We start from the raw sequence: 21,962 nt of genomic DNA, 5'->3' as shown, positions 1-21,962 counted from the left end.
TCGTGTTTAAATGCTCTAAGCTTTTGATCTGACTATTAAGGAACAAATTATAACAGTTCTTTTAAGAAAAGAAATAAATTTGTTTGAAAAAGGTTTGTGTGATAAAAGAAAAAGAAAGAGTTGACTTACTTGCAAAAGAGAAGAGTTGCTTGAATAGGGAAAGTGTTGTTTGAACTGTAAAAGAAATAGTGAAATGAGGAAAATGTTGTTGAGGTGTGGTGAAAGTATTGTATGAACCAAAATTGTGTTATTTGAACCCATATAATATGTGTGCTTGAACCAAAGAGTGTGTGGCGTTAACCAATAAATGGTGTGGTCAATGCAAGATTGTAGGATTTTTCCTAAATTCAATGATCAGGACCTACAAGAAGGGGTTGCCAGAGCATAAGACTCCAAAGGGCAATGCATGAGGTTTGCTATAGCATGAGGCTCCACGGGGTAATGCATGAGGGGTATTGATTCAGAGATGGGTACTTGACCATGAAATGCTTAACCCAAAGAATATATGAATGTCATAGATAGTGTAGTGTGTGGTCCAAAAAGACAAGTATCGTTGATGAAGATTGTTGCAAAGTTTATGTGTTGAATATGGGGAATAAGACTTAATAGTTATTTGACTTAAATTGCACTAAAATCTATGAACGGTGGTAAATACTTTGAACAATTGGGTCAGGCGTCTTGTATCCAAAGATATTCAGAATGAGGATAGAAATAATACATCTCATTCTTTCTCTACTACTTAAGGCTTGTGGCGTACAGTTCGCATTATGACTGACAGATGTTGAAAGGAAAATCATTTACTGTGCTTGAATGATGAAGTGATCCATCCAATCTTGATGTCTCTTTGTCTTTAAAATATTGGTTGTTAAGTGGTGTTTGGGGGGGGGAGAGACTTGACAACTATTTAACTTGAATTACACTAAAGTTTATGAGTAGAGGTGAATACTTTGAATAACCGGGTCAGACGTCCCGTATCCAAAGATATTCAGAATGAGGATAGGAATACTCTCTCTTGTCCCTTCTCTACTATTTAAGGTACATGGCATACAATCCTCGTCATAATTGACAAGTGTTGAAAGAAGAATCTTTTTATTGTTCTTGATGTCCAGAATCTTCAGCCTTGAGGTCTTTCATGACGTCTTGAACTTGTGTTTAATTTGAGGTCCAATGTGAAGCAAGTACAGAGTATTAATCCCATCAAGTGATCAAGAGACTTATGATCACTTGACTGGATAGGGGAATCAGATGAAGTGTGAAGTGATTAACTGATCAAAACTGACTTTAATCAATCAATCAGGGCATGGATCAAGATATTAAGCACATGTACTTTTAAATTTAGAATCGCAAAGAAAATGAAGTGTTAACAAGCATGTTAATTTCTAAAATATAATATAGAATTAACTTAATCAATTAAATGATAAATCAACCTAATATTAGCATAGGTATTAGTTACTAAAAATCAAATTAAAAATTAAATCTTGATTAATTGCTAACTAAAACTAAGTGTATCATCACCTCTTTAAAATTTTCAAATGAGATTTTTACCTAATGAAAACCTAATTATTACCTAAGTAATATCATGGAATTTTCTAAGTATTTTCATATCAAAATAAAAATGTAAAAAAAGTGTTAAAATGCTTGTTAACTAAAAATGGAACAAAAACTAGAGTACCAAAATGTGTAAAAACAAAAGAGATAAACAAAAACACAAATAAAAGAAAGCAAAACAGGGGTGCATGGTCCTGCAGGGCGTATGACATGGAAGAGGGCGCAAGGCCCAACATCAGAAGGCCCAATGTTAAATTGTGGTATATGTGTACAACAGGATGCGTACATGCCATGATAGGGTGCAAATGGAAACGTTTTGTGGGTATATGGTGGAATGAAGCCCAAACGTGCATCCAAGAGAAAGAGAATATAGGGACGAAAATATATTCTAGATATTCTCTGCAATCCCCAAAAAGAGTATTGACTTGAGTATTAACCTCTTCTATCAAACTACAATAATATAAATATAAATATTAATTTATATATAAAATCATTAAAATACCTAAACAACAAAAACATCTAGTAGTGATTGGTACAATTTATGGGTTTTGTTTACCGTGAAAATTGGTAAACAATCGTTGGTCTTCCAAATTAAATAAACTTTTGTTACTCGCAGGATCGACCAGATTGATCCTAGGACATGTGCTATTGTTCTAAAAATCTTATATGAGAATATGCACACTTCGACAGTATCCTTAAATAAAAATATTTGATGAAAGTGTTCTTAAGAACATAAATGGCAAAAATGCAAGTGAAGTATAAAACAATGTTTGATAAATAACTGATAGTAAAAGACAATTGTAAAACAAGAAGATGTAAATGCGCTTTAATTGATATGAGTATAATGATGTTATCAAACGTACATTCCCAATTGTACTTTTTTCTCTACACACGAGATACTTTGAGTAAATATGATTGATTGTATAGTAATTTGAACACACCAACCCTAACATTAGGATGCCTATTTATACTAAATTAAAATAAATGTCTCCAACGAATCTTTTCCCATGTGCTAACATGTTACACTCGGCATGCCTTTGACTTATGAGAACATTCAATGTATCCCTTCTGATCAAAAGTAAACAAGAATGAAATATGATTACTCCCTTGCCATCAAAAATTCAAATATATGTCGAGCAACCCTTCCGTCGAAGTAACCTTCTGAACTCGAGATTATCTCTAAGTTCCACATTCATCTTCCTACACAGAAGGCAGATTTTGACACATCCCAAGTTTTGTATTCTTGTCGAACAACTTGTCTGTCGAAATCCTAGTTAACTCCAAAGAGCATTCCTTTTCCTTGTCTTATCACATCTAACCTGATGTTGAAATTCCCACTTATCAAATTTCCCCCCAAACAATGCCTCTTTTTGATCTATAGAAAAAAAGGTATTACTTTGTTTCTTGACAAACTTATTTCGACATCACACAACTTTTCCTCTACTATGACATCACCGTCACGATGACCGTTTTAGCAAAACGTCGCTTCAGAACCCACGTGAGGATCCTTAGGTAATCATCATGTTTCCTAGCCTTTAGGAAATCGTGCCTAGCCATTAACTGCTACCACTCATCATGGCCATTTACATTGACACGTGCCCACTTTCTTTTTCCCCATTAATGCCTAAAAAAACTGTTTCCAATTCCCAGCTTATAAATAGACATTCTCAACATTTTATCTTTCTCTTTCTCTCTCAACTCTTCACATTCTGATCCTTCTCAAAGAACCACACTTCTTCCACTCTTCATCGTCCTTAAGCAAAAAACCTACTTCAATTCCTCCTTCCAACAATGGCATCATCTACGAAAATCATTAAAGAATCCAACAAAAACACAAAAGATTCCAGGAAATCTCAAACCCTTCCACTTGCTGACAAGATCTTGGCCCTAAATACCATGGGTAACCAACAGTACGTTCCAGAACCATTAACTGAAGAACAAAGGATGATTTTTCAATCTCAGGTACTAATTCCTATTTCTATTTCTGGGAAAACGCATGCAATGCTAGGACCTCTATCAAACCCAAATGTTGATCCTAACAGGCTCAAGGAATTTTCCCCCACTTATCATAGATATAAACCCATAACTTGTCTCAAAAAACCCAAGGCCAATGAGGAAACCCACATTGATGAAAACCCTCGTCCAGATAACCAGGGTAACCTTTCGACTGAGGAACCCATCAACTTAACTTATATGAACCAAGGTTTCAGGGTATTTCGAACCTATAAACAATATGCTTCTGAATAAATTCAATCACGATCTCTTGGTCAACATTCGTCAAAGGAATAGCCTTAATCCATTTGGTGAAATAATTTATACCCACTAGAATGTACCTTTGAATCTTAGATGACGCTGGTCGAATTTCTCTAACTAGGTCCAACGCCTAGCCTCTAAAAGGCCAAGGTTTCACAATTGAATGGAGTTCACTTACAGGGACATGATGTATGCCTGTATGCACTTGGAACTCTTGACATCCTTTAGCGAATTCCATACAATCCTTCAGCATGGTAGGCCAATACATTCCTTGTCGAAATAATAATCATTTCATCTTGTGACCTACTTGATGTGCCCCATATGTCCCACTATGGACACTAGAGAGGGTTATGTATGCCTCATTTTCACTATGGCATTTAAGTAAGACTCCTTGAGGTGTCTTTTTAAATAGTTCGTTTCCCATAAGAACGCAGCTTAAAGCTCGATACATGACTTTTCGTTCACTAGATGTTGTTGGATTTTTTTCTCCAATTTTCGTCTAGCAAACAATCCATTTTCAGCATCTCGAAATTTTCTTTGTTAGCATAGCCTGGATTTGTTTCCTCCAAATCTGATGGGAAAAGTCTAGTCGACACTACTCTTCTTATGACCTTGACCATATCTTGTAACTTCTCTTTCGAAATTTTATAACCAGAGGCAAACTGAGATAAGTCATTGGCCTCTTGATTCTGAAGTCGAGGTATATGTCGAATGTTTACCACCTCAAACTTATGTAAGAGTCTACTGGCTATCACAAAGTACATAATCAGATTTTCTTTAACATATATATATTCCTTTGTGATTTACTTTGTTATTAATTATGAGTCTCCCATTATTTCGACTCGATTTGCCCCCAATTCCAACAAGATTTCAAGGTCGGCTATCAAAGCTTCATATTTAGCCTCATTGTTCGAACACAAGCCTTCGACCTTATACTTAAATTTTGTTGGAATTTTGTTAGGAGAAATGATTAGTACCCCCACGCCTATTCGATCTTTATGAGTAGAACCATTGAAGTACAACTTCCAAGGCTCCAACTCCAGATAGTTTAAGGAGTTTTGAACTATAGAGTGGTCGACTATAAAATCTGCTACCACTTGCCCTTTAACAACCTTTAAAGGCCTATAAGTTAAAGAATATTTCGTCAAAGCCAAAGCCCATTTACCAATCGACTATGTAAGATAGGTTTAGATAACATATACTTAATAACGTCGAAATGAGATGAAACGTACACATCAATTGGATTTATATAATGTTTTAGTTTTTTACAAGAGAAATATAGACATAGGCATAATTTTTCGACTATACTATATCTGGTTTCTGCATCATTTAGGACTCTACTAAGGTAGTAAATGGCCCTTTCGACACCATTTTCATCCTCCTCCCAACATGCTCATTAACGTTACATCAGACGCAACTATGTATAATCTCATACATCTATTCCTATAGGGAGGTGACAGAATCGGGGGTTGCACAAGGTAGTCTTTGATCTTGTCGAAAGCCTCTTGTTGAACGTGCCCCCATTCAAAGCCTTCCTGCTTGAGTCGAAGAAGAGGTGAGAAGGCTTGAGTCTTGCCACTTAAGTTCGATATAAACCTCCTTAAGAAGTTAATCTTGCTTAGCAACGACTGTAATTCCTTATTTGTTGATGGCGTTTTCTATTCCATAATGGCCTTGGTTTTATTCTGATTAATTTTGATCCCTTTCTTGTGGACCACAAAGCCTAAGAAATCCCCTGCCTGCACACATAAATCACACTTTAGAGGATTCATTTTTAGACCATGTTTCCTCATTCTATCGAATGATTGTAGAAGATGGTCTACATGATCCTTCGATGAAACGGACTTAACTACAATATCATCCATGTAGATTTGCATAAACGTTTCGATGAAATCATGAAAAATGGAGTTCATTATTCGCTAATATGTTGCCCCAATGTTTTTTAGGCCAAAAGGCATTACCGCCGATTCATAAGTACCTAATGCTCTAGGGCATCGGAATGCCGTTTTTGGCACATCTTCGTCAGCAATAAAAATCTGATTATATCCAGAATATTCGTCGAGGCCACCACCATTTGAGACTGCGGTGATTTGTCGTGATCAAAGTTAGACTACGAATAAGAAATTTTTGATGATTAGTGGTGATCAAAATCATACTATAAACTTGTCCATTATATACCATAATGTTTTTAATTAAAAATACTAGATCACAAGAGAAAAATAGGTTCAAAACTCATGCAATCATGGAAAAAATGTGAAAGACTTGGGTTTACCGTCAATGTCAGCATAACCAAGTCATTCATTGATCAATTAAAACAAAGAAAAAAACATAGCAAACAAGGTCAACTCGTGGATATATCCTCTTTTTGCATGATTCATTTGAACACTGCTTCCTTCTCCCAACTTCCTTCGAGATTGTTTTCTCTCTCCACAATGTCCATAAAAACGTGATATGTAACACCCCTTTCTCTACCCCAAAATACTTAACATATAATCAGAGTAAATAATCACGCATATAAACAAAAGGGCGTCACATCGACGTTTTCAAAAACTAAGAGCTTTCAAAAACCAACATCATTCATCATCAATATACAATACACCTGGTCATTTCAAATAACACACTTAAATTATCATGAATATTCAAGCATATGCGTTCGCAGCGGAAAATAACGAATATCCATGCATTTCATCAAATGATTCATGTCCCATACTGTGATACGGTGAACTGACTTTGTGTTTTTGCTTTGAAAAGCAATGTTGCAGATAGCAAGAGTCGCCACCGACTTTTCTTTTATCCAATAAGGAAAGGCAGAAAAGAACAGGAAAGACCTTGATTAGATTTTGAGTTCGGGAGGTACATTATACAAAGGGAAGGTGTTAGCACCCTATGCATCCATGGTTATCCATGGGCTCTTAATTGCTTAACTCACTTATGTTTTCCTTGTTTGAGAAAGTGTTTGAGAAATGTGGTGTGTTCAGAAAATATTTTGAAAGGAGAGTTTAACTTTGTAATGATTCTTGTACGAATGTATACAAAGTGTTTATCTCGTTTGATTTTGAAAGATGTTTAGAAAAATATAACTCGGCGATGATTCTGGTGCGAATGTATACCAAGTGGTGATTTTCTAAAAGATGTTATGAAAAGTGTGAGGTGTGAAAAGTATTTTAAGCGGTGAGCAAGCATTTAAGAGTTATACCTAACCAAGGTCTTTATAGGTATTTCCTATCCTTAGGAGGGTAAAACTGTCCTTACTATTGAGAAGTAAGTAGTCTTATCCTTTGGATGTAAAGGGACATCGTTGGGTCGTCGATTGGTCATTGAAGGCAACATTTGTAAGGATACCTTAGCATTCGAAGGGACGATCATCATTTAATCGTAGGCTACAACGAAGGGTCATCGAGGGACAAAGTCATATATTCGAAGGCAACATTCGAGGGACAAGGTCATATATTCGAAGGCAACGTTCGAGGGACTATGATTTATCTTGTAGGGACATTGACCTTTTGATCGAAGGGACTATGACTTATCTGTTTAGGGATGATGATGATTTAATCGAAAGGGTTTTTGCTAAGAGTATCCCCACATTCGCGGGACATGACTGTAATATCGTAAGGCAACAAAGAGAGGGACAAGATCACGTATTCGAAGGCAATGTAATTAGCCAAGTAATCAGAATAAATCTCCACGATGACATCCCACAAATAAAGTGGAATGCCAAGCTATCTCTTCAAGAGTCATGAGAGCCCTTACAAAAACTCAGCAAACATGTTAGAATAACGGGATGGGGTGCAATCAAGAGTTGCACCGAACAAAAGAATCATAGCAATAACAATGTCAGGCAAACAGCGTGCAAATGCAACAATAAACATGTCAAACAAATACAGAATAGATCAGAATGCAAACAAAAAAAAATTAACTACTGTCATGTTTGCTACTGCCTCGCCTAGCGAAGGCCTGGCGAACCCCCGCTACATGTTCGCTTAGCGAGGTGCTAGCGAACGACTGCGGGTTCTGGGTTCTTCTTTGATACTGGTACGATTTTGGAAACCCCAAACCCTATGGCATCCATTACAGAAATTACGTGATCGAATATTCAAAGTATTGTTTTACACATTTATGCACATATAAACCCATATGCAAAACCTAACGATATTCGCCTTTCCAAATTCAACCATAATGCCTCATACATTTAGAAATTTCAAATTGGGAGCATAAAGTAGTGGGAATAGGGCAAACCTGATTGGAGGGATCAGATGAAATTGAATTTGCACCGTTGGGTTTGCAGGGCAATCTTAGGGTTTATGCCTGATAGGGTTAGTGGAGGTAACCTTTGTGCAGATGAGTTCTCTGAATTAGCTTCTAGGGTTTTCTCCCTTGTTTGTCTCTCCCCCCTTTCAAATGAAGTTCTGGAATTTATAGCTGATTTTTGTGGCTTGGTGGGCTCAAAATGAAGGCAATTTAGGCCCAAAATATTCTGGTATATCCGTAGGCTCGCTAGGCGAGTGGAGTAGCGAAGGGTTCGCTAGGCGAGCCCTCAGCGAGGCTCTAGCGAACACTCCCAGACTTGGATAAAAGCATAGCTAGTACTTACTCGCTAGACGAGCAGCTAGCGAGCAGGTAGTGAGCATTCCAGTAGCAAAATCAACAAGGTTCGCTGGAGCGAAGGAGGAAGCGTGGGCTTCGCCTAGCGAAGGTTTTGCTCGCCTAGCGAGCATGACAGTTCAGGTCATCTTTTGGATTTGGTAGCCTGTGCGCGGGGTCTTTGTTCCTTTGAAAAATGAATAGACCTCAGTTGAAAGTATAAAAATTAACAGGCAAATTTTGGGGTATGACAGCTGCCCCTGTTCAATATTCTTAAACCGAGAGAATTAGAATGATATGTACGCCATTTGTGATCTGGAGGTGGAAGATTATTGAACACTTAGAATGCCCCGAAAATTCACACTTGTTAATTAAAGGATAGTCTTGATGGAGATGGGCTTAAAGATGCCATCCAGAAAGTTTGATGATGAGAGCTTCAGAGTGCGTCGTACATTAGACCATATCTGAAGACATGGGTGTCACACTGGGTCGTACGTTAGACCGTATAATGAATCATCCATTAGGTGATATTAGGGGGAACTGAACCTGATGAGATAAGGATCAGAATGGGTCATACGCTAGACCGTATCTGAGTAGCAGAGTGAGCCGTCTGTTAAGTTGTATCTGGAGAAATAAAGATCAGAATGGATCATGCGCTAGATCGTATCTGAGTAGCAGAGTGAGCCGTCTATTAGACTGTATTTGGAGAAATAAAGATCAAAATGGATCGTGCGCTAGATCGCATCTGAGTAGCAGAGTGAGTCGTCCATTAGGCTGGCGACTTCACTGGGGGTGAAAGATCAGAATGGATCGTACGCTAGATCGTATCTGAGTTGCAGAATCAGCCGTCCATTAGGCTGTATCTGAGGATGAAAGATCAGAATGGATCATACGCTAGATCGTATCTGAGTTGCATAATGAGCCGTCCATTAGGCTGTATCTGAGATAAAAAGTAGTCGTACGCTAGACTACATTTCAGAATGTACCGTACGCTAGGTAGTATCTGAGTAGCAGAATGAACCGTCCGTTAGGCTGTATCTGGAGAAGTAAAGATCAGGATGGATCGTACGCTAGATCGTATCTGAATAGCAGAATGAGCCGTCCATTAGGCTGCATCCGATGATAAAAGGGGTAGTCATACGCTAGACTACATTTTAGAATGTACCGTACGCTAGGCAGTATCTGAGGGGATGAATATCCAAAGAGGTCGTACGCTAGACCGTACTGGAACAGTTGAGGGAACCATACGTCAGGCTGAATCAGAATGAGCCATACGTTAGGCTCTATCTGATAATATTTATATATGTTGTCTTTGGCAATAAATGTCTGGGATGGGCTTAAGGATGCCATCATTAGGAGGATATCAGAATGCTTGTCAGAATGAATATTCATATGGATTATATCTGAAAAATGTATCTGAATCTTGAATGTAATTGATACAGATCTGTCTGAGTGAATCTTTATTTTGACTGTATCAGGAGTATAATTAACCTGAAAAGAAAGTTAGCCTCATGCCATGTTATGATGCATGAGATGTTTTATGCCTTTGAAAATAAATGTGAACATTGCATGCATGTATATGCTGTGAAATGATGTATGAATGAATTATGCGTCTGAAAAATTTGCCATGGGAAAATAAATCCCGACATTCTGGTTGGAGACATTTGTATTGATGACCCTTTCTTAGCTGGGGATATTCGATTTCTGTCTGATGGTAAAAATATTCAACAGAACCTGACTGGGGATAACAAAGATGATCAGTTTGTCTAATAGTGCCAAGTTCTTCTGGGAATAACTGGTTTTGCTGGGGAACAGGATTTGCAACCGTCTTTGTTGGAAAGCATGGTTAGACCTTATCCTCGATCCTAAAGTCTTTTAGTAATTGCTATTTCTATTTTATGCATGTATTTTCGGTAAACATCAATCATATTTAAATGCATATATTAATTCGAATTAAATCAATGGACGTTTATGCAAACAAAACGGAGAAAGTAAAACAAAAGTATTTTTTTGGAAATAAAATTTTATTGATTTTGAAAGAGGGCCTATAAACAGGCAATTTTAATACAAGGAGACAGAAATCCTAGTAAGAGGAAATTGTCAAGAAAGCAAAGAAAACAGCTATGAGAAAAAGTCCTATTGATTTAAATTTTGCTACTGCCATTATGTCTTCAAGCATCTCATCCCTTGCTGTCGGATAGAAGTGATTGGCTTGCTCAGTCCCTTTGACTTTGGTGAGGCTGATCGAGAACGGGACATAGTCATACGCTTTAATCCCTAATTTTTGCCTGGACCGTCTTTTCAGGTTTTCAGTCCACCAGGATACCCTTTTTTGCCCAAGCCGCCTTTTCAGGTTTTCGACTTGCCGGGTGTACATTTTTATATGTTTATCCCTAATTTTTGCCCGAACCCTTTTGGTTCGCCGGGATGCCCTTACTTTTGCCTAGATATGTCGACCTAGCGGGTCTCTTTTATGCGTAGTATTTTTTAACTATGTATGCGTTCACGGGATGCGGGAAATCTTCGCCATCCATTGTAGCAAGCATCATGGCTCCACCAGAGAACACCTTCTTAACTACAAATGACCCTTCGTATGTGGGAGTCCATTTGCCTCTAGGATCACCTTGTGGTAGAATGATACGCTTTATCACCGAGTCGCCGATTTGATACACATGTCTCTTGACTTTTTTATTGAATGCCTGGGTCATGCGCTTCTGATATATCTGCCCATGACAAACAGCCGCAAGTCTCTTTTCATCAATCAAATTTATCTGATCGAGTCGAGTCTGAATCCATTCATCTTCATCTAAGCCTGCATCTTTCATAATTCTTAGAGAGGGAATCTGAACTTCCACTGGTAAAACGGCTTCCATTCCGTAGACTAAAGAGAAAGGAGTTGCCCCTGTCGAAGTGCGTCCTGAAGTGCGATAACCATGAAGAGCAAATGGTAACATCTCATCCCAGTCTTTGTATGTTACTGTCATCTTTTGTATAATCTTCTTAATATTCTTATTAGCAGCTTCTACGGCGCCATTCATCTTTGGCCGGTACGGGGAAGAGTTATGGTGTTTTATTTTGAACTGCGTGCAGAGTTCAATAATCATCTTGTTGTTCAAATTAGTACCATTATCAGTGATAACTCTTTCAGGGATGCCATATCGACAAATAAGATTATTCTTGATGAACCGTGCCACCACATTCTTGGTGACAGAAGCAAATGAGGCTACCTCTACCCACTTCGTAAAGTAATCAATAGCAACAAGAATGAAACGATGTCCATTAGAAGCAGTATGTTTAATCTCTCCAATCATATCAATGCCCCACATTGCAAAGGGCCAAGGGGTTGTCATCATGTTCAATGGAGCAGGAGGTACATGTACTTTGTCCGCATAGATCTGGCACTTGTGACAAGTTCTGGAGTGATGGTGGCAATCTGCTTCCATGGTAGACCAATAATACCCTGATCTCAGAATCTTCTTGGCCATCGTATGTCCACTAGAATGAGTCCCAAAAATACCGTCATGCATGTCTTCCATAATCTTTTCTGCTTCCTTTTTATCCACATAACGAAGCAAAGTCGAATCATGATTACGTTTGTATAATACTCCATTACTCAAAAAGAATTTAGCGGAGAACTTCCTCAGAAATTTTCTGTCATTGATGGATGCCCCTTCAGGGTATTCCTGAGTTTCTAAATATCTTTTTACTTCGTGGAACCAAGGTTTCTCTTCTACTTCATCAGCATTAAGTTCATAACAATATGCTGGTTCATCTAATCGTTCAATGGTGATCATGGGAGCTTCATTGTCCCATCTGAATCTGAACATAGATGACATGGTAGCCAATGTGTCTGCCAACTGATTCTCTTCTCGTGGAATATGTTCGAATGTAATCTCTTCAAAGTATGGGATTAATGTCAACACCCGCTCTCGATAAGGGATGAGATTCGGATGTTTAGTGTCCCATTCTCCTTTGATCTGACTGATTACTAAGGCTGAGTCTCCGTACACACTCAAAAACTTGATTCTCAGGTCTATAGCAGCTCTGAGTCCCAAAATACATGCTTCATACTCAGCCATATTATTGGTACAATCAAAACATAGTCTAGCAGTGAAAGGCGTATGGCAACCCTTGGGAGAAATAATTACAACACCAACACCATTGCCCAATGCATTAGAAGATCCATCAAAAACCATAGTCCATCGGGATCCCAGTTCGGGTCCTTCATCCGGTCCAGGTTCTTCATAATTAGTAACAAGCATAACATCCTCATCAGGGAACTCAAAATTCATAGATTGGTAATCATCAACCGCTTGATGAGCCAAATGATCAGCTAACACGCTTCCTTTGATTGCTTTCTGGGTAGTATACTGGATATCATACTCTGTTAAAATCATCTGCCATCTTGCTATTCTTCCGGAGAGAGCAGGTTTCTCAAATATATATTTGATAGGATCCATCTTAGAAATCAATAAAGTGGTATGATTCAACATATACTGTCTTAGTCGGCGAGCATCCCAAGCCAAAGCACAACAAGTTTTCTCAAGTAGTGAGTATCTTGTTTCACAGTCGGTAAACTTTTTGCTAAGGTAGTATATTGCATGCTCTTTTCGACCAGACTCGTCATATTGCCCCAGCACACACCCCATTGAATTTTCTAACACGGTCAAATACATTATTAGAGGTCTTCCTTCAACTGGTGGCATCAAAATTGGAGGTTCTTGGAGATACTTCTTGATTTTGTCAAAAGCTTCTTGACATTCATCATTCCATATTATCTCTTGATTTTTCCTCAGTAATTTGAAGATGGGTTTGCAAGTAGCAGTCAAATGGGAGATAAATCGGGCAATGTAATTCAAGCGTCCCAAGAAACCTCTGACTTCTTTATCTGTATGGGGAATTAGCATTTCTTGAATAGCTCTCACCTTAGCCGGGTCAACCTCAATTCCTTTACCACTGACAATAAAGCCCAAGAGTTTACCGGATCTTACTCCAAAGGTGCATTTGTTCGGGTTCAATCTCAACTTGTATTTCTGCAACCTCTCAAACAGTTTGTATAAATGATCGAGATGTTCTTCTTCAGTATGAGATCTGGCTATCATGTCATCCACATATACCTCTATTTCATGATGGATCATATCATGGAACAAAACCACCATAACACGTTGGTATGTTGCCCCTGCATTCTTTAAACCGAATGGCATTACTTTGTAACAGAAAGTGCCCCATTGCGTCACAAACGTAGTTTTCTCCATGTCTTCAGGTGCCATCTTAATCTGGTTATAACCTGAGAATCCATCCATGAATGAAAATACCTTGTGTTGAGCGGTGTTATCTACCAGAACATCAATGTGCGAAAGTGGAAAGTCATCTTTGGGACTTGCTTTATTCAAATCTCTGTAATCTACACATATTCGCACCTTACCATCCTTCTTTGGCACTGGTACCACATTAGCAACCCATTGAGGATAAGAAGTAACAACTAGAAAACCTGCATCAAATTGTTTCATAACCTCGGCTTTGATTTTCTCAGACATTTCAGGACGCATGTGACGAACCTTTTGCTTAACAGGATGACAATCTTCCTTCATCGGCAAACGATGTACTACTATATCAGTATCCAGTCCCGGCATGTCTTCATAAGACCCAGCAAAAATCTCTACATAGTCATGTAACACTTGAATCAATCTTTCTTTGACATTGTTTTCCAAGCCTGCTCCTATTTTGACTTCTTTCTTGTCTACTTCAGTACCCAGATTTACAATTTCAATCGATTCCTCATGCGGCTGAATAGTCTTTTCTTCTTGCAGTAACAGTCTGGCAAGCTCTCCCGGTACTTCTCAATCTTCCTCACTTCCACCCTCGGCTTGGTAGATCGGATTTTCAAAGGCATAATTAGCAGTAGCAGCATTATTACCAACATGATCCAGAGTGGATATGGATCTGCAATTTGTTATGTGAGCGTGTGTAAGAACACATAGCTTATTTGAAAGATGACAGGAAAGATAAAGAGCGCAATATTTGAATGCAAAAAGGTCCATTGATTTATTGAATGTGAATATGCTTATGAAAATGACAAAACCCTTGAAAAATTAGCTATTGTGCCCCGGGTATAGACACAATGCTCTAAAAAAAATTACAAAATTTGAAACACTAAAATAGCAATAACAATTACTCCTGACTAAAGGAAATCGAGATAGTGTCTTCAGCCTTCCAATTATTGAGTCCGTCACCAATTGTTGGGAAAATCCAGTTATCCAAGTCGCAATCGCTATCAGCATCTTCTAAACCATTAACAGTCTTTTCATGATTAGGCAGAGGAGCAATGATGACATTAGGAGTCTCCGGAGGATCAAAATCAATCTCTCCAGTGTCGATCATATCCTGAATCTTATTCTTCAACAACCAGCAATCGTTTGTATCATGCCCGGGGCTATCGGAGTGATATGCACACATGGCATTGGGATTATAACGAGGAGAAGTAGTGTTGGGATTTGCAGGAGGATCTCTGAGGGTAATTAAATTTGCTTTTAGCATACCCTGCAATGCTTGTGCTAAAGTCATATTGATCTTGGTAAACTGCCTTCTTGGCCTGTCTTGTCTGTGTTGGAAGTTTTGAGATGGCGGTGCTGCAATCGTAACTGCTCCAACAGTATGGTCACGATTTTTCTTGTTATGACCCCTTTGACCGTACACAACATTTGATTCATTCTTCCCCTGATAGGACTTTTTGGTGCTTGCAGAGGTAGCCGCCTGTATCTTTCCACTTCGAATGCCGCTTTCAACACGTTCACCCGTCAATATAAGTTCAGTGAAACCCGATGAGGAACTTCCCAATAGATGGCTGTATAATGGGCCAGTCAGTGTATCCATGAACATGTCCACTAATTCTCGATCAGTCATAGAGGGTTTGACTCTGCCAGCCAAGTCTCTCCATTTTTGAGCATATTCTTTGAAGCTTTCTTTAGAGCCCATAGTCATATTCTGCAGCTGTAGCCGGGTAGGCGCTAATTCAGAATTATACTGGTAGTGCTTGTAGAAAGTTGTCACTAAATCAGTCCAAGTGCGGATGTTAGAGCTCTCGAGCTGATAATACCACTCTAACTGTATGCTAGACAGACTCTCTTGGAAGAAATGGATCCATAGCTTCCTATCAGTGGTATACAGCTGGATCTTTCTCACATAAGCTCCCAGATGCATCTGAGGACAAGACGCACCATCATACTTAGTGAAAGCGGGGACCTTGAATTTGCGAGGAATGACCACGTCAGAGACCAGACCTAAGCTTTCGAAATCCAGACCGGGCGCCTTCTGACCCTCCATAGCTAGCATACGTTCTTCCAGCAACGTATACTTATCATCTTTCGGAGAGTACTGTTCATTTTCATAATTTTCATAGTCGTCCTCAGGTTTGAAGGGATCAGTATCCTCATCTTCCGAATCATTCTCTGTCTCATCTTCTTTATCCTTCGGAATTCCAATCTTGACTCCTGGAGCCTGTCCTTTAAGCCTTCTTCCCGGGTTAATGTAACTCACAGATTTCTTGTCTTTCTTCTTCTCGAGCAATAGAGCCTTCAGTTCCTCCTGTCCCTTGGATAAGTTCAAGATCATCTCCTGGAATTGAGCATTTTGAGCCTGGAGATCCTTGACAGTTTGTTCGAGGGCCATTTTCCCGATTGGAGGAAGACTGTGAGAACATTGATCTTTTTAGAGCACCTGTTATGCAATGTTATGTTATGCTATGCAATGTATGAAATGTTTTCAAGGACTTTTGGAATTTAACTTTGCGTAAACCACCAAAAAGGGAAACTTTTATTAATAATTTCTTTAATCAATGTTCATTACAAGAAAAAATGAAAGCTCAAGTCTCCCAGGGACGGCTTCTTTTTGGGCGGAGATATGCATTGAGACTTCGTTCCTCATTAAGCTGGCTGGTGAGCTCTAATACTTTCTTCCTTTCAGCACATAACTGAGCTTCAAAAGTATCCCTTTCCTCTCTCAACTGGATCCAAGATTTCTTCAATTCTTCAACATTGGTAGGCATATCTGGGTAAGGAATGATCTGAGGGATACCTCCTTCAACTTTTGGTTCAACAATCAGAGGTCCGATTGCAAGATAGGGCATGATAAGCTCACGAGCTCTGGCGCGTACCCATCTTAGATAAGGTTCCATAGGAATAGAGTTTTTCTGTCCTAAAATACTTCTTTTCACCATGCCCCAAGCTCGTACAAACCTTTGACGGAGACCTTGAGAATCATTGTCATAGCCAAACACAGTGCCTTGGATAATTATTTCATGTGGACCATCTCTTCGAGCATAACCAAACTGACGTAGGGCTAAAGCAGGATTATAAGTAATACCTCCTCTTATCCCCAGGAGTGGTACGTTAGAGAATTCTCCACAACGGTCAATGATGATAACATTTTCTTTGGGTTGGGGACACCAATGGATGTCTGAATGGGAGAGCGACATTATCCTTTGAGACCATTTCAAATTTTGCTCATTCTTCAAGACTGATTGAGGAAGGTGCGAAATAAACCACCTAGATGATAAAGGTACGCAGCAGATGAGAGTCCCTTGCCTTTTCATAGTACGAGTGTGAAGGGAATGCAAAATGTCTCCAAGCAAGATGGGCACAGGGTTATGAGTGAGAAATGTCTTAACAACATTCATGTCTATGAATTGATCCAGATTAGGAAATAGCACCAAACCATAGATTAGTAATGCTAGAACATCTTCGAAAGCGTGGACACTCATAGCTTTTAGGAATTCTTGGGCCTTATTTATCAGAAATTTGGCAAGTAAACCCTTAACTTCACTTCTTGTTACCCAATTAGTTTCAATGTCGAACTGTGTCATGTGTAAAGCCGCGACAACCTCTTCAGACCTCAGAATCTTTTCTAAACCACTGAAAGGTGTTTGATCAAGGATAGGTATCCCAAGCAACTTGGAAAATTCCTCCAATGTGGGTACCAACTGATAATCTGGGAAGGTGAAGCAATGATGTTTAGGATCGAAGAACTGGAATAGAACTCTCATCATATCTTCCTTGAAACCGGTGGTAACTAATTTGAGGAGATGGCCATGTTTCTTGATGAACCGAGCATGATCGAGAAGTTCTGACACTAAATCCTTGAGTTGAGGAGAGGTCGCTACAAAATTGATCCGGATGGTCTTCCTGGAAGCCATATCCTTACAAAACAGAGCAAAGTTAAATCCCTAAGTCCTCGAAACGGTTAGTACAATGCCATGATGTCATGATGTTATTGTCATACCCCGATTTTGATCCTAAATTTTTTCCATCTTTTTTTTTCATTTTTATTTGGCACTTGGCCTAAAGTTCATTGGCATACATTCATGACCAAAGGCAACCATTAACCTCCAAATCCTTAATCATGTATCCATAATCATTTCATCATTTTCGAATTAATTATAGGAGTAGCGAACTAAGTTCAATTTGATTTTGATCCAAAATTGACTTTAGAGATTCAAATTGATTTTGAGGATTAGATTAATTTTGGAAATTATTTCAATACCTTTTGTCGATTTAATTTTAGAAGTTTCAATTAATTAGCCATGGTTGTATTATTTGTTGGTAGGCCATTTAACCACTTTTTTTTTTATCATAAAAAAAATTCTGCATGAGTTTACAAATTTCAGCCCATATCCAAATTCCTTAAACCCGCAATTAAATCCATTTTTCCCAATCCAATAACCCAACTCTATTTTTAAATCCATTTTTGTTTTAAACTATATCCAAAATCCACATCCATTTTCATTATCCATTTGGAACCAATTTAAACCATTTCATAACCCAAAGTTCATTAGTCCAAAACAATTATCCAACAAAAACAAATCCCAATTCCAATCCCATAAGAATTCCATAACAGCAACATCATGTTTACTGCTAAAATTCAAGCATATAGGAATGCACAAATTTGAAGAATAATACATACACGTCCATACATTTATGTGTTACAACTGTTTGCAAATGGCCAAAGGGGAAGTCCTAGCCTATGATCCAAATACATAACTTCATGTCAAGCCACAACAACTTCAACAACAAGAGACAGGTAGTTGAAGAAACGAACCCTAACATAAGAGAGAGAAAGTTAACAACTTTGCTTTGATTTCTATGGCAAATTCAAAGAGCTCATCGGGTGTCAGAAATTTTGTGTATCCTGGAAAGCAGGCTCATGCTTTGCTTCCTCCTAAAAGCCCATTTCCTAGTATTTCTCAAGCATATGCTGATTATGTCTCAAATCCTACCGTTGGTTCAAGAACTGTTAATAAGCCAGAGACGAATACGTGGGTCAGCAGCAAGTAGAATCGCCGACATATTTGGTGATCTTGCAGTAGCATACCACTGATCTACACTGCTATCCTGCCAGAAGTTAGCCCCTGCAGTTCAAAAATAAAACTAACTCAGTTCAGCTCACGTCAAGATGAAATTTGTAACATACTAAAATCCAAGTTGGTTGAGTTTGACAAACTACTTTCTAAACCCTACAAAATGCCTATGAATTCTTCTCTTGACATTCAAAAGTACCAATCTAATGGAGCCAATGCAAATGCATTTTCACCAGCTACTCAAAATAATGGTCCTTTATCAGTCTCAAGCTTTAGCCAACTGGGTGCTTCACTGAACACTGGTTTTGAAAGGCCCTCTGCACCACAAGTGACCCCTCCAGCGCAGCCTAATTCCTTTGGAAATGGAGGAAAACTTTTTCTCAAAATAACACAGGAAACTCTTTCACATCCAACACAGGAAGCCTATTCGGCAGTGGAGTCTCAGGTGCTCAAAACAACAACCCCTTTTCTACTCCTGCGGAGTTGACAATGTTTCCAGGATCAACCTCCCAATTCCAACAATTCGATTGTCAATGGTGCAACATCAACCTGCAATAACAACACAGCTCACATCATCCACAATGAGTACATCAAATAATTGCTTCGTAATAAAGTGCATAATGCCGGAGGTTGTACACTTAGCTCTAAAACCTGTTCAGATGTTACAGAATAGTTGAGCACCATTGGCTCTTGGCGACGTTGAGATTGAGATAACCGATAAATTGATTTCAGCATTGATCCCACCTGAAGCCAATGAAAAAAAAGCTTAAACTAAAAATTCAAAAACCTCATAAAAAGCGAACCCGCAGTATACGCTATAACCACCGTTTGCTTACCTTGCTTAAAAACTTGGGAGAGGCCGAGTTCAACCCGACTGTTGCTTTACTCACTGGTTCAACCTCACTAAAACAATCGCGGGTGATTCGTAAGGGTATCCAGACTGGAGAAATTTCAATGGCCATTGGAACCCAGTTTGATAGCAGAAAATATGGAATCCTCAGCCTTACGTATTGCTGTGATGGATGAGCAGCGTCACTTTAGTGAGATTCAAAGAGGAAGATTTAACAGAAGAATTCCTGTTCAAACATACACCATGGAAGGAAATGACAAAGGATTCGAGGAGGCCTACAAGATGATGATGGATGAGTTGAAAGATGGTGGGAAAGTTTACCTTGTCTACCCAATTATCGAGCTTTCGGAGCAGCTACCTCAGCTTCGTGCTGCTTCTGCAGATCTTAAATCTATCTCAGACCGGTTTCCAAGATACAATTATGGTTTATTACATGGAAGGATGAGAAATGAAGAGGAATCAACCATGTAACCTTCAGCCTGGGTAGAAACAGAAGAGGATCCGGAGCTACACAAGCCATGTGAAGATAGCACATTCCAGCTTGCATCATCAAACCAATACTCCGAATTCACTGCAGTAAAAAACACAAATTAATTAGTCAAAGCTGTTAAGATTTCAAAAAATATCCCAAATGGGCATTGAGACAAAGTTAGAGCGAAAAGTGCGTAGCTAAATTTACCGTTTCTGGATTGTAACATCAAACAGGACAACCCAATTCTGAGCACAAAAAGCGCTTCTGGAAAGTTTCTCTATGGAATCTCTGGGTACCAAATCAAAACCCTAATTCGTGAGAGATAAATAGGAAGAGAGAGCAAATCAGTGAAAAAAATAGCGATTAGGAGGCGGAGCAAAAAACCCTAGGATTTGAAGCAACGAAAATTGGAGAGGCGGACGGAATATCACAAAAAACCTAATTCCAAAATCAAAGCCAAATCGGTATTTGAATAGGCGAGGGAAGAAAATTCGAACATCACCTGAGTCGTCGTCGCAGGAGGTGAGCTTCTTTCTTTTTGCATCCGTTGCTGTTGCTCTTGTTTTTGTTTTTATTTTATTTAGTTTAAGCAAAACAAACATTTAAGCTTTTAAAAAAACCATAAGTATTCCCCTATTTTTTATAGTGTATATTAATGTTTGTTAAGGCTGTTTAGAGTTCCCAACCCATTAACCTCTAGAACCTAACAGCCAGGCGGCTGGGTTTTTTTTTTTGGGTAATCCAACAGATCTTTTTATTATTATTTTAGTTTTTTATTTTTAATATTTTTTGTTCCAATCTTTTCTGGTTTATATACCCAAATGGTTGTTGTAAATAATGACTAATCATAAATGGTCTAGTGGAGAGAGGGTAGTTTCATGGTCTTTAGTGGGGTGGGTTCAATACCTATATGTAGCATTTTTTTTCTTTTAGCATTCATTTTTTCCATGTTTATGTTTTAGTATAATTTCTCCCGTACTCATAGTTTCATTATCATTTAATAACACATATTTGTTTTCTTTTAATTTCATCATCCATTCAAAACCATTTTAAACTATTAAAAATCACACTTTTCTCGATTCAATATCGAGCCCATTTTCACACCCTTGTAAGTCGATTGCTTTTAAGCATCGCCATCAACCTCACATAGCTTACTCTTGGGCTTTCTTACAATGAGCCGGTTCTCTTGCACTTACACTCATACTTTGCATTATTTGTTGTTGGGCCCAATTTAATTATTTCATGATTTTGAATCCCCATTTGACAAAATGTACCCCTCTCCCCCGATGTGTAATAATTTTGTACTATTTTTTTGACTGTTTAGTTTAGCTATTAACACCAGAATAAAACCAACCATTTCCAAAAATACAAAAATAATGACTCGATCCAACGTCGAGTACTTTCTCAATAAACAAAATCAATTCAATTCTCCCTCCTATTCCATTCCAGTTCTTTCAAACTTTCATCAAACGCTTGGTTCAACGTCAAGTCATTTTTTTCTAATAAAAACTCAAAAAATATTAATTCATAATTAAGACATTTTCAATAAAGGTGGAAATGGAACATGGTGTATACCATGCACTCCTGAGATTAAGATTCGAGACGTATGCCTCGCCTATCTTGGTTCTCGCCATCGTCTAAAATTATCATGCAATTTCTTCAAACCCTTTCTCAATCAAAACTCAAAATACCTAATTCTTATTTAACACTCTTTCAATAAAGGTGGAAATGGAACATGGTGTATACCATGCACTCCTGAGATTAAGATTCGAGACGTATGCCTCGCTTATCTTGGTTCTCGCCATCGTCTAAAATTATCATGCGGTTTCTTCAAACCCTTTCTCAATCAAATTCCAAAACACTTAATTCCTATCTTAACCTCTTTCGATAAAGATGGAAATGGAACA

The sequence above is a fragment of the Lathyrus oleraceus genome, chromosome 3, assembly GCF_024323335.1.
Source record: "Lathyrus oleraceus cultivar Zhongwan6 chromosome 3, CAAS_Psat_ZW6_1.0, whole genome shotgun sequence".
In the NCBI taxonomy this organism is placed as follows: domain Eukaryota; kingdom Viridiplantae; phylum Streptophyta; class Magnoliopsida; order Fabales; family Fabaceae; genus Lathyrus; species Lathyrus oleraceus.
The sequence above is the reverse complement of the archived record's forward strand: the minus strand, read 5'-3'. Positions refer to the sequence as shown.